This window comes from Acomys minous (genome assembly GCF_964271855.1).
Source record: "Acomys minous genome assembly, chromosome: 12".
Taxonomy (NCBI): domain Eukaryota; kingdom Metazoa; phylum Chordata; class Mammalia; order Rodentia; family Muridae; genus Acomys; species Acomys minous.
The window spans coordinates 60,911,522-60,926,143 of NC_140493.1; positions in this window are offsets into that span (position 1 = coordinate 60,911,522).

The following is a 14,622-nucleotide window of genomic DNA, read 5'->3' on the forward strand; positions in this document are numbered from 1 at the left end:
ATTTCTGTCAGGCGTTTGGTCACAGGGATGAGAAATGTATTCTCACTTGTGTGTGCACACTCGTTACCTGCAGATACCCACTTAACCATCACCAGCCCCCACCCCCACCCCCAATCCTTGATGAACTGTTCGGTGGAATGTTTTTAAGCCAGGACCTGGGGAGACATCTGAGAAAAAGGAGAGCCCTGGTCTTTGCTAACTCGTGCCACACCTACGAACAGCTGCTGTTGCTTCCTTGCGGCTCAGTGAAGGGGGGGGGTTGGGTGGGGTGGATACGGATGGTCCAGCAGAGCTGAAGAATGTTTTTACGTCTTTTCTCAGGAAGACAGAGAGGAGAGGTCAGAGGGAGTGGAGAGAGAGCCCCGGCCAGAGGCACGCCCTGTGGACCGCGTTCCACATTCACCCTTATAATTTAATTCAAGAAACCAGAGCTCCTGGCCAAGAATAGCAGCTTGTGATTTGTAAGTGTCAAACACACCAGAAAGCAGCCAGGGTCCAGGGACGGATACAGGGGAGCAAGGCCTCTGCCTACAGCTCTGGAAGCTTCCTCTTCCCCTTTAGAACATGTGGTTTTTCTCTTCGCGAGACTAATGGTCCTGACCAGGAAAGGGAGTCCATAGGACTCCAAGTCTGAAAGTCAGCCACAGTCACTTTAAAAATAAACTCTGTGACTATGACCCTGGCTGAGCGGGTGCGTTTGCAGCCTTGGACAGAAGACGCTAGTACAACCAAGATTTGCATTCACCAAAAATAGTCATTTCGGTGTCTAGAAAGACAGCCAAGGTCAAGTCCTCACCCCGTTGCTGTGTTCTCCTCCAGGAGACCAAACAGACTTCTTGATCCTTGGATTCTTTGTCCAACAAAAATTGTATTGATGGCCGCGTATGCAGCAGCTTCAGCTCGTGGCTCCAGATGACGTCAGTGAGTCTCACGGCCATGCTGACAAAGGAGTAGGGTAGATACAACATGAGTGAGATTAGTGAGTTGGGTCAGTGGCTACAGGAGCTTGTCACCAAACGTGGTGACCTGAGTTCACGCTCTTGAATGGGTGTGGTAGAAGGAGAGAGTTGACTTCTGAAGGCTGTCCTCCAGTTTCCACATGCACACCATGGTGTGCGCACGTGCACGCGCATGCGCACACACTCAACAGCCATTTGTCTTTAAGAATCAAGAGAAGACTTTAGTCTCGAGGCTTGAAGGCTGGTCTGAAATCGGGGATCCACAAGCTTGCACCCTCCAAATGCTCTAGTGAAGAGCCTCCCTACATTCTCGGGCACTCTTGCCTCCAGTCTTGGCCTCTGTCACTGCGTAGTGCTCTCCCCTGTGTGTCTACAGTCCAAAGTTCTCTCTTCTGAGGACACGAGTCACATTGGACTCAGGTCACCCTAATCCACTGGCCTCATAATCCTTATTTCCTTCTTTCTTTCTTTTTTTTTTTTTTTTTTGTTTTTCGAGACAGGGTTTCTCTGTGTAGCCCTGGCTGTCCTGGACTCACTTTGTAGACCAGGCTGGCCTCAAACTCACAGCGATCCGCCTGCCTCTGCCTCCTGAGTGCTGGGCCACCACACCCGGCTCAAAATCCTTATTTCTTAAGGTCTCTGGAGGATCCCAGGTGACCATGAATCTGTGGAATGGAAAACCATAAACAGGAAATGGAGTTAGAAATAAGGCAGAGTGCTATGGCGGTGTCAACGCGGCGGTTTTCTGTGAGTTTTCACCTCTGTTCTCCTCACCAGTACTCCAGGTCAAGATACACTGAAGTAGAAACAAAGATGAAAAAAACAAAAAACAAACAAACAAACAAAACCGCTGTGGGAAGACACGGGGCACACGGAGTGCTGAAGTTCCTTTAGTCATCTCTCAGAGACCAGAGAATCTGGAGCCTGAATTGAAGAAAATGTGAGAAGACAGTGTGCCAACAGGAAGAGAGAGGAGAGGAGGAAGTGGGGGGGGGGGGGTTGAGGGGGGGGGAGTGATGAGAGTGGGTGGGCTGTCCCAGAGGAAGCTCCTTGTACCCACAGACTCCAGCATGCAGCTCCCCACTTCATCAATAGGTTCCAGGTCCTAGTCAATGGCCTTGGCCAGTTCTGTGGAGACAGAACAATAGGAGGAATTGAATCAAACCAATTGGAATGTCCCTCTGAGGTCAGTCAGGGCATAGTGGGCACACCACTGCCATGCCCTATCGTGGTAGATGGTGACAAATCACAGTTCAGTGTCTGAAATAGCAAAGTGTGTGTGTGTGGCGGGGGGTGGGGGGTGGGGCAGGGACTTTCAACCGAGGGCCACAGAAGACCTGCCTGAAGAGGTGACTGATGAGATGTGGTCAGCGAGATGGGAAGATGTACCCACGTAGATGGGTAAGCTGTAAGACTCTTCAAGCTGAGGGAACAGGCCTGCTGGGTCCCTGGTGGGAATCTAGAAATATGATAGCACTTGAGGATGAAATCATGGCAGAGTGAAGATGCAAGGTCAGTGTCTAGATGGAAAAGAGACGGGTCACCAGTTGCTCAGTGGGTACAAGTGGGCAGAGCAGTCATCTGGGGACTTCTGAAGTGTGTGATTTCTTCCATAGGGTTGTATGGAAGTCCCAAGTAGGCCATGGAATGGTTGGGTCCACTAAGAGAAAAGTTGGGAGCTGTAAGCATGAGGGAATTCTCCCAGGGGAGCTATAGGGGTATGTGAATCACAGTCAGGGTACGCCCATCACAGTCAGGGTATACCCATCACAGTCAGGGTACACTCATCACAGTCAGGGTACACCCATCACTCATAGTCAGGGTACACCCATCACAGTCAGGGTACACCCATCACAGTCAGGGTACACCTATCACTCACAGTCAGGGTACACTCATCACTCACAGTCAGGGTACACCCATCACAGTCAGGGTACACCCATCACTCACAGTCAGGGTACACCCATCACTCACAGTCAGGGTACACCCATCACTCACAGTCAGGGTACACCCATCACAGTGAGGGTACACTCATCATAGTCAGGGTACACCCATCACAGTCAGGGTACACCCATCACAGTCAGAGTACACCCATCACAGTCAGGGTACACCCATCACAGTCAGGGTACACCCATCACAGTCAGGGTACACCCATCACAGTCAGGGTACACTCATCACAGTCAGGGTACACCCATCACAGTCAGGGTACACCCATCACAGTCAGGGTACACCCATCACAGTCAGGGTACACCCATCACTCACAGTCAGGGTACACCCATCACTCACAGTCAGGGTACACCCATCACAGGGTACACCTATCACAGCCAGGGTACACCCATCACTCACAGTCAGAGTACACCCATCACAGTCAGGGTACACCTGGGAACTCATCTCAGCAATAGCTGCAGAGAGCTGTGCTCTCCTTTCTGTGGTCACCCTCCAGCAACTCTCACGCTTGTGCCATGTGACCCCCTCACCCTCCAGCAACCCTCACGCTTGTGCTCTGTGACCCCCTCACCCTGCAGCAACCCTCACAGGTGTGCCATGTGACCCCCTCACCCTGCAGCAACCCTCACGCTGTGCTCTGTGACCCCCTCACCCTGCAGCAACCCTCACGCTGTGCTCTGTGACCCCCTCACCCTGCAGCAACCCTCACGCTGTGCTCTGTGACCTCCTCACCCTGCAGCAACCCTCACGCTTGTGCCCTGTGACCCCCTCACCCTGCAGCAACCCTCACACTTGTGCTCTGTGACCCCCACACCCTGCAGCAACCCTCACAGGTGTGCCATGTGACCCCTCACCCTGCAGCAACCCTCACAGGTGTGCCATGTGACCCCTCACCCTGCAGCAACCCTCACAGGTGTGCCATGTGACCCCTCACCCTGCAGCAACCCTCACAGGTGTGCCATGTGACCCCCTCACCCTGCAGCAACCCTCACAGGTGTGCTCTGTGACCCCCTCACCCTGCAGCAACCCTCACAGGTGTGCCATGTGACCCCTCACCCTGCAGCAACCCTCACAGGTGTGCCATGTGACCCCTCACCCTGCAGCAACCCTCACAGGTGTGCCATGTGACCCCTCACCCTGCAGCAACCCTCACAGGTGTGCTCTGTGACCCCCTCACCCTGCAGCAACCTTCACGCTTGTGCTCTGTGACTGGTCACATTGTTGATTTGAGTGGCTGATGGAATTACAGTTGTGAGTCAGCTGATATGAAGGTAAGGATGACCGCTCTGGGTAATCCAGGTGGACCAGTGTAGTCAGAGCAGAAGGAGGAAGCTGGAGCCAGCTGAGCTGACACCAGCCAAGGGGTGCAGGCGGCCTGCCAAAGCTGAGAAAGCCCCAGTGGATTTTCCTCCAGAGCCCAGGAGACAGACACAGCTGACACCTTACTTTTAGCTCAGCGAGCCGTGGGCTGGGCTCCCTGCATTCAAATATAATTATGCATTTGCGTTTGTGGTAATTTGGCATAATAAGCAATACAAAAAAACAACATGCTTACGTCAATGGGTCACTGTGACAATTTTAAGACCTATCTGAAGTAAACGGGTTGTTGCTGCTGTTGTGTGTAGGATGGAACCGAGCCACACCCTTGGCAATTTGGGAGTCTGGGAGTGCAGAGGAAAATTGCAGCCTTTAGGAATGACCCAAATGATTCTTGGGTCTAGCCATTCCTGTGAGGCCTAGTGATAACCTGTGGCTCCATGATCCCTCGGCCTATTCCCTGTGTCAGGCTGCCTTAGCGACCAAGGAGGCACCAGAGGCTGACACACAGCAGGCACATTGCTTGATCTGAAGATGCTTTTTTTCTGCCAAGGGGGTACCTTGAAAGTGTTCGAAGTTCCCTCCTCTACCCAACCCGGCCTTGCCCAGCAGGAAGTTGGGTTGAGACAGAAGTGTGAATCTCCGTCAGGACATCCAGGGCATCCCAAGCATTTTCAAGTTTGTGAGCCTTTGTACTGCTGCACTGGGCTGGGTACCCTCTCCTGTCTGTTCTTGATGCCCTAGGGGGGAGCCACACAGGATGTAATTAAACAAATATCAATAGAGAGCTCACTATGTAACAGGCGCTGGGCCCAAAGGTGGGGACAGTAGGGATAATTCAGGCTGAGGCCTGACCACACAGCAAACAGGCAAGACCAACACTCGCAGGATGCGAACCACAGCTCTTTAGGTCAATGCTTTGCGGTCTTTCATTTGTACACCATGCCCTTGGAGGTTGACATGTAGATTCTGGGCAAGGAAGCTGCAGCAAGTCTGCATTTCTGATGAGCCTCCCGTGTTAGAGGCTGTTGCCGTGAGGACCACACCTGCAGTAACAAGGCAACATGCCTCTTCAGGACGCTCTGCATGCCTTCTAGCCCAGGACAGGATGGGTGGCAGGACCATCCTTCTCACAGAAGAGAAAACCCTGACACCTCAAGCAGGCCTGAGCCCCTTAGCCCAGGACTTCCATGGGCCTCTCCCACTTTATTTATGGAGAGGCGCAGGCCAAAACCAAAGCCCGAAGCAGCTGTCTAATTACCTACAGCTTTAAAAGCACAGACACACAGAGACCCCTGCAGACACCCAACATGTAGAGGGAACTCCCTCTGGTCCCGCCTTTGATAGAGGAATAGCTGTCAATCTGTGATAAGGAAGAGGCACCCTCACCTTGCTGGTGGGGAGCTAGGGAGGCAGGTAGGATGCCTTGGGTGGGGCAGGGGGGAGGAATGGCTCTGAATGTTTGCAGCCAGCCCCTCTCAACTTTCTCTTTAATAATAATGGCCTCCCAATCTCTTACAGCCAAGGAGAAGTAGGAAGCTGGCTTTTCTTGGCTTTGCTCCAGTCTGGGCAGCTGGAATCTGTTGGCCATGTTCAAACAGTCGCTCTCCCCCGGGATAGGCCAGCTGGGTAAAGTCAACCACATCACTCAGGAATCTCTTTCCTTCCCTGCCTCCCATCTGACAAAGGCACCCTTCACCTCCTGTGCCCTGGTCTCTTTCTTGCTAAGGGTGTTATGATTCCCCAACACTTACGAGGTGTTTGTTTGTTTGTTTGTTTGTGAAAGCTTCTCTTCACATAATTTCAAACATATTAAAGGCATCTATATCAATTTTATTTAGTGTTCTGCCAACACAAACAATTGTTGTTAGTAATCTAGCTGTTAAAAAAAAGTGACTTTTATAATTCTGCTTTTGAAATAATTTGTTACGAATTCAGTTTATGAAGGCTGAGCTTTCTCCATAAGTAAGCTGGAAAGAAAAGCAGGCCTTATTGTTTTTAAGCACCACAATTTAAAAAAAAATGAAGTCTCAATTTATTCATGAAATTAGCATGCCATTTTTTTGTAGGTATTTAATCAAGTCTACTTAATTTCAATTGTGCTGTTTTCTTTTTCTGCTTTGGAGTTCCTTACAATTTTTACAGGGATCCAGAATGTTTCCTTAGGCCTGGCAGGCCCAAAGAATGGCAGGTGAGGCCAGGGCAGTATAGAAACTGCCTGGGGGACACTTCCCAGCAGTCTCCATACTTTGCTTCCTTCCTGCATTTTCTTACCTCCAGGGATCCAGTTTTAACCAAGAATTGGTTTCCATGGTGACAGGGAATGTCCAACTAGGGGAAACTTGGCAGCAACATCAGGTCTAGGAGCTTTGCTCAAAATGACTAAAATTTAAATACAGAAGGTGGAATGAGTAATAGGGAAAGTGAGGGATTGAAGAGGAAAAGGAGAGGAGGAGAAAGGGGGAAGGGGAGAGAGGGAGAGAGGGGGAGAGGGAGGGAGGGAGGAGGGAGGAGGGAGGGAGGGAGAAGGGAGGGGAGAGAAGGAGGGAGGGTCAGAAAAGGAGAGAGGGGGAGAGGGGGGAGAGGGAGGGGGAGGGGGAGGGGGAGGGGGAGAGGGAGGGGGAGGGGGAGAGGGAGGGGGAGGGGGAGAGGGAGGGGGAGGGGGAGGGAGCAGGTGGATGGCAAGACCAGGGCAGCTGTAGCTATGCACAACTATCAAATGGTCTTTTCCCTCTGACACTTCTGCTCCTTCTCAGATGCCTGTTAGTGTATTTGTTTGTCTATTTTATTTGGTTCTTATACCTCTTCCTCCCTTCCAACCCTTAGTCCACCTTATTCCCTTCTACCTCACCAACACTAGGTAGGAAAGAAGGTTAGAAGAGAAAAGTGGATGTAGACCCATGGCTACTTCTGGCTGTTTAGGGTGGTCGCGTTGACAAGTCCAATCTTCGTTGTCAGGGTATCTCCAACTTCTTCTCGTCAAACCACGATAACAGCAACCATGATCAGGAGGAGCAGCAGCCTTCCTCTTCAGAGCACCCCCGCCCTCAGGCTCTGGCACTTACACCCTTTCAGAGACCGGCCAGAATTAAACTATCTGCAGCTCGCAAAACCACATCCCTGCTAGTGCATGAGGCAAATCATAATCACCTGCTGTGAAGCGGCCTCTTATCCCACACCTGGGACTGAAAAAAAAACCATAATCATGTAACATAACTGTGTTTGTTTGTTTGTTTTGTTTTGAGACATGGTTTCTCTGTGTAGCCTTGGCTGTCCTGGACTCACTTTGTAGACCAGGCTGGCCTCGAACTCACAGAGAACTGCCTGTCTCTGCCTCCCAAGTGCTGGGATTAAAGGCGAGCACCACCATGCCAGGCTACAACATAACTGCATTTTTTTATTTAAATATTTTATTTAATTTTAATTTATGTGCATTGGTGTGGGGGTGTTAGATCTTGGAGTTACAGACAGTTGTGAGCTGCCATGTGGGTGCTGGGAATTGAACCCACGTCCTTTGGAAGAGCAGGCAGTGCTCTTAACCACTGAGCCATCTCTCCAATCCCCATAACTGGGTTTTTAAAGAAACCAAAATTCTCACTATAAGTGCCTCTGGGCAAATCATTTGATATCTACGTGCCTGCATTTTGCTGGTCTTCTAGCCACTCCTGGAATAAGTTACCTGCTAGAGTTGAGTGTTTAGCACAAGCACTTGGCACACATTGAATATTCAGATATAATTGTGTATGTGTGTGAGGGCCCCCGAGAATGTGGTGTATGTATGTGTGCATATGTGAGAGTGTGCACCTGTGCCCTAGTGCAAGGGCCAGAGGAGGGTGTCAGCTGCCCATCATTGTGTTCCTTGTTCCCTTCACACAAGGCCTCCCACTTGGCCTGAAGCTTGCTGATGACAAGGCTGGCTGGCCCGTGAGCTCCCAGGATCTGCCTGTCTCCACTCATTGGCCCCAGTACAGGAGTTACAGGCACTTGTGGCCATGCCCCAGTTTTTTACATGGGTGTTGGAAATTTGAACTCTTCTTATTTGTCCCATAAACACATATGTATACACACACACATACATACGTACTTACTGAATTTTATACAAATAATGGGTACTATTTTATTATAAAAAGCACATGTCCAAAGTCACCCTCGGTGTCTTTATCTCACACAGCATGGGATAAGGAAGAAGAAACCATCCTTTTTTGTTGTATGAGATGGTGTCTCACTATGTAGCCGAGGCTAGCCTCAGACTCACACCCACCTGCCTTGGGCTCCCACATGCTGAGAGAATAGAGGTTATAGGCATGGGCCAACACATCCAGCCTTGAATACATTTGCCAAATGGCCCAGGTGCAGTAAGGACCTCAGCATCCACGCTTTCATCTGCTCACATACGGAGCCAGTAGCAGACTCTTCAAGAATGTGTCCTTAAAGAGAAGAGGAGGGGAGAGAAAAGGGGTCTCAGTCACAATGTCACCTAGGAAACGGCAGGGGCCACAATTCCCTGAGGGGAAGAGAGATGAGAAGAGCCAGGCTTGGAGGCAGCAGGCACAAACATTGCTTTCACCCCCGCTCTACTGGTCACACTTAGCGCATGCTACCCGTGAGTGGGCAAATTTCAGAATGGGCCAGTTTGCTCCTAGAACCTTGCCTGTCCTCTCCCCCTCCTCCCCCCCCCCCCCCGCCCCAACACTGGGGTCACAGACATTGTGGCCATGCTCACACTTTTTACACTGGTGTGGGAATTCAAACTCCGGTCCTCACACTGGGACAGCAAGAGCTCTTCCCCACTGAGCCATCTCCCTCGCTCCATATGTCCTGGCCGATATATGTACAGCCAGAGAAAACACAGTGGGCCATTGTCACAAACGGGAGTTGGAACGCACAGTCCAGCTTAAAAGGTGCTCTCCTGGGGCAAAAGGGGGAAGAGAGAAAAGTTTCGAAAACCAAAGAAAGAGACAGAGGAGACTGTGACACCATCATCATCTGTTCCAGTGGAAGAAAGGCTGTGGGTTACACTGCGCTATCACACCCACCCACTTAGATGCTACAGATAGGCGGTGCAGGCTCCGGCTTGCCCTCCCGGGTCGCCCACAGGGCCTTGTTCAGACCTCCCTTCCTGCCCCACCTACTCCAGCCGGCTGGCTGGCCCCTTACAGGGAAGGGCTTCAGCGAACTCCTCTGCAAATCCCAAGTGCATATGGCGCAGTGTTCAGCGGGGCAGCAGAGTCGTTGGCTGAACTTGGTGAAAGCAGAGCTCCGCTGAAGAGAAGACAATGGGAGATCGGGAATAGAAGATCACGGAGGGGAGGGGAGGGGTGGGGGGGAGCCCGAGAGTACAGTACCTGGGTGACCTGGGGCAGGGAGCTTAAGGTCTCCCAGAAGCTTCTGTGTCCTTGTCTGTGAAATGGGGTACATGGTCACTCTGACCTCAAATGCTTGTTGTGAGTGTTCGGTGAGTCAAAATACTCAAGTGCACGCAGAGTGCCCCCGTTCACAGTCAGTCTGGCGCAAGTAGTGTGGCTATTTTTATGTAAGACGGTAAGAACCCCACCACTGAATCGAGGTGAAGACAGAAGTGAAGGGTCCACTGCTCATGCCACAGGGGGAGGAGGAAGCCAGGTGGACACAGGTAACTTTTGCCATGTACTACGGCCAAGGGACTTCAGAGGAAGTAAACATCAGAGGATGACATTTAACCTTTACAGAACAAATGGAGCATCATGGACCTACCCCTGTACAGGCTGGGGCAGGAAACAGGGGTGGGGGGGGGGTGGGGGCCAGAGCAAAGCGTTGACACGGTTGACTTAAGAAGTCACACGGTGCCAGGTGGAATCTGCTGTTTTGAAGGGAACTCTGATGTGTTGATGTTGGGGAGGCCAGGGGAAGAGTGTGGGTGGATGTGTTTGTAGGGAGAAGAAAGTAGAAATTTCCTGGGGGTATCAAAGATCGGCTTGGTAGTATCTGACTCAGTCTACAAGCAAGAGGTGACTGTTTTGTTGCGTTAAAACTTCCATAGTTCAAGAGGTAAATTGCAGTAAGCTCTGCGGTAAGATTTTAGAGATTTCGATTTAGAGGAAACTGAGATACTTAAGTGAACAAGATCCTAAGACCCTGCAGGATAAGACCAAGGGGAGACAGCGTAACGAGTTTCAGATTCATTTCTCACGGAAACGGACACAGACCAGTTCTGATAACACAAGATTAGGGACCAACTTGTGGGTAACCTAGACCCTGTGATTCCTTCCTTCTCCTTAACCACTCCCAGACGTGGTCGAGAGATGGAAAACGAGACGTCAATTATGCAAACGTTATAACCGCAGGGGAAATCACTGTGGACCACCCTCTGGGTGATTAAAGACTTGGGCACAGAGAGCTCACATTCTCCCTCCACCCCCTTTCTGTTGGTAAGACCTGGGTTTTAGTCCTTCCCTCTGTGAGGTGAGTGCCCTGTGGTCCCACCGAAATAATAAAGGAATAGAGGCCAGTCTGACCCTTTCATTGTGAGGAGGGTTGGCACGTTGAGAGAACAGCCCATGCTTAAGGCGTACCCGCCCACTGTCTAGCCAACGCAGACAACCCTGCAGATGATCAATTCCTGGAGCAAGAGCTTTACCTCTTATTACCGCACATGGTCCCCAGACTGTCGTCTGCCAGCTACCCCTTAGGACTGAGAGGTTTCTTAGAGGCCCAAGAGGAGTGGCCAGGAGCTTAGAGATGAGGAGGACACTTGAGAAGGGATGAGAGGGACCCCAGGGTTGCCCAACTTTTACCTCATTTGCCCATTTAGCCAAACTTCCACACTCCTCTGCATGGGATGACATCGACACCGTTTGTCACGGCCACCAACCCCAGGAATTCCACCTCACTCTTTGCTAGTTCCCACACACTACCCAGAAGATATTCTGGATTTTAAAACAGTGCAGGGTGGCCTTGAACTGTCTGTCCATCTCGCCAAGACTTGACTTGAACTCATGATCTTCCTGCTGCTGCTGCCTTCCAGGTTCTGAGATCAAAGGACAGTCACACCACAGCGAGGACCACTCGCATATTCTTCCTGTCACTAGAATGCACTGTCCTGTCCACTTGCCTTTGCCAGGAAACTTCTTCCTGCCACTCCTCAAAAAACTGACTCCCCTAGGGCTCGCTACTCTTTTGAGAGAAAGGAGGGGTTTTTGTTTTCCTTTGTTTGTTTGTTTGTTTGTTTTTATCACCAGAAGGGATCTTGCTGTTTCAGGGGCCATTGAGCTCTGCTAGCTGGTCCCCAGGTGCAGTCACCATTGAATGAATGCTCAGCGTTGCGCAGTTGGTTGGGCAAGCCCTGTACTTGTTTCCTGGAAGGGTCAAGCTGGGTTTGTATAAATGTTCTATCAGCTTCTAATATTGGTGAAACTATCTTTGAGGGCACAAATGAATGCACTCGTCACTCTTGATTCATTTCCCCAGTTGTCCGACCGTGGGCCACATGGACTTGGCCCACAGCAGAGTGTCAGCCTGTGCTCACTTTTCATCCCTTTGGCCTCCAGAGCCACAGGAACCACCGAGGGAGAAGTCCCCAGAAGAGGGCTTGTGAAGATGGTCTGGCCTTTTTAACATTTGGGGGTTTGAGAGGACCCCTCAGTAATGCCTCTGTGTCTGCGTTTTAAAGTTAGATTCTGCGAAGCAAGGAGTCAAATAAAGAAACAAGTAACTTCATGTGCCTGTTAGTTCTTTTGTTTTGTTTTGTTTTTTTGGTTTTTTTGGGGGGGTCAACTTCACACAATCTGGAGTCATCTGAGAAGAGGGAACCTCACTTGAGAGAATGCCTCCATCAGACTGGCCTGTGGGCAAGCCTAGGAGGCACTGTCTTAATCTATGACTGATGAGGAGGGCCTAGTTGACTGTGGGGGGTACAGTCCTGGTGTTTATAAGAAACAAACTGCATTTTCTTTACCCACTCTTCTGTTGAAGGATATCTAGGTTGTTTCCAGTTTCCAGCCATTATGAAGGAAGCGCCAGGCGATGGTGGAGCACGCCTTTAATCCCAGCACTTGGGAGGAAGAGGCAGACGAGTCTCAGTAGGCTTGAGGCCTGGTCTACAAAGTGAGATCCAGGACAGCCAAGACTACACAAAGATACCCTGTTCTGAAAACAAACAAACAAACAAACAAACAAAAACATCCACAAACAAACAAACAAACCAAACCGAATTAATTTATGCTGCCATGAACATAGTTGAGCAAATGTCTTTGTGGTATGGTAGAGCACCTTCCGGGCATATGCCCAGAGTGATATAGCTGGGTCTCAAGGTAGAACTATTCCCAAGTTACTGATAAACCACCAAATTGATTCCCAAAGTGGTTGTACAAATTTGCACTCCCACCAGCAATGGAGGAGTGTTCCTCTTTCTCCACATCCTCACCAGCACGTGCTGTCACTTGAGCTTTAAAAAAAAAATCTTAGCCATTCTGATGGGTGTAAGAGGAAATCTCAGAGTTGTTTTGATTTGCGTTTCCTGATGACTAAGGATGTTGAGCATTTCTTTAAGTGTTTCTCAGCCATTCGATATTCCTCTGTTGAGAATTCTCTGTTTACATCTGTACTCCACTTTTTAATTGGGTTATTTGATTTGTTGACGTCTGGTTTCCTGAGTTCTTCATATGGTTTAGATATCAACCCTCTATCAGATGTAGGGTTGGTGAAGATATTTCCCTATTCTGTAGGCTGCCATTTTGTCCTTTTGACAGTGTCCTTTGCCTTACAGAAGCTTTTCAGTTCCATTTATTAATTGTTGATCTTAGTGCCCGAGGTGTTGGCATTTTGCTCAGGAAGTTGTCTTCTGTGCCAATGAGTTCAAGGCTCTTCCCCACTTTCTCTTCTAATAGATTTTATGTGTCTGGCTTTATTTTGAGGTCCTTGATCCACTTGGACTTGAGTTTTGTGCAGAGTGATAGATGGGGATCTATTTGCATTCCTCTGCCTGCAGACATCCACTTAGACCAGTACCACTTGATGCTTTCCTTTTTCTATTGTATAATTTTGGCTTCTTTGTTAAAATCAAGTGACCATAGGTGTGTGGATTTACTTTTGGGTCTTCAATTTGATTCAATTGATCAACCTGTCTGTCTTAATGCCAATACCATGCAGTTTTTATTACTATTGCTCTGTAGTACAGCTTGAAATGGGGCTCATGATACCTTCAGAATTTCTTTTATTGTATAGGATTGTTTCAGATATCCTCAATTTGTTTTTCCATATGAAGCTGAGTATTGTTATTTCAAGGTCTGTAAAGAATTATATTGGTATTTTGATGGGAATTGCATTGAATTTGTAGATTGCTTTTGGTAAGATGGACATTTTTTTACTATGATAATCCTACCGATCCATGACCATGGGAGATCTTTCCATCTTCTGATATCTTCAATTTATTTCTTCAAAGACTAAGTTCTTGTCATACAGGTCTTTCACTTGCTATGCTAGAGTTACACCAAGATATTTTATATTATTTGTGGCTGTTGTGAAGGGTGTTGTTTCCCTAATTTCTTTCTCAGCCTATTTATCATTTACGTATAGGAGGGCTACTGATTTTTTTAAGTTAATTTTTTTTATCCAGCCACTTTGCTGAAGGTATTTATCACTGTAGGAGTTCTTTGGTAGAACTTTTAGGGTCACTTATGTATACTATTGGTATCATCTGTGAATAGCAATACTTTGACTTCTTCCTTTCCAATTTGTATCTCCCTTGATCTTCTGTGTTTTCTTGGGTGTAGTTAACTACCCTGGGTTAGAGTTTTCCTTCTAGTATCTTCTGTAGGGCTAGATTTGAGGATAGATGTTTTTTAAATTTGGTTTTGTTTTGGAAAATATTGTTTTAGGTGATTGAAAGATTTGCTGGCATAGTAGTCCGAGCTGATATTTGTGGTCTCTTAGGGTCTGTAAGACATCTGCCCAGGCCCTTCTGCCTTTTAGAGTCTCTGTTGAAAAGTTGAGTATAATTCTGACAGGTCTGCCTTTATATGTTTCTTGCCTCTTTTCCCTTGCATCTTTTAGTATTCTTTCTTTGTTCTGTATATTTAGTGTTTTAATTATTGTGTGGTGGCAGGATTTTCTTTTCTAGTCTAATCTATTTGGAGTTCTGTAAGCTTCTTGTATGTTTATAGGCATCTCTTTCTTTAGGTTAGGGAAATTTTCTTCTCTGATTTTGTTGAAGTATTTTCTTGACCTTTGACCTGGGAGTCTTCTCCTTCATCTGGTCCTATTATTCTTATGTTTGTTCTTTACATAGTATCCCAGATTTCCTGGATGTTTTGTGTCAGTAACTTTTTTGATTCAACATTTCCTTTGATCAATGGGTTTTTTTTGTTTTTTGTTTTTTTTTGTTTGTTTGTTTTTTTCCCCCTTTGGTATTGTATCTTCTACGCCT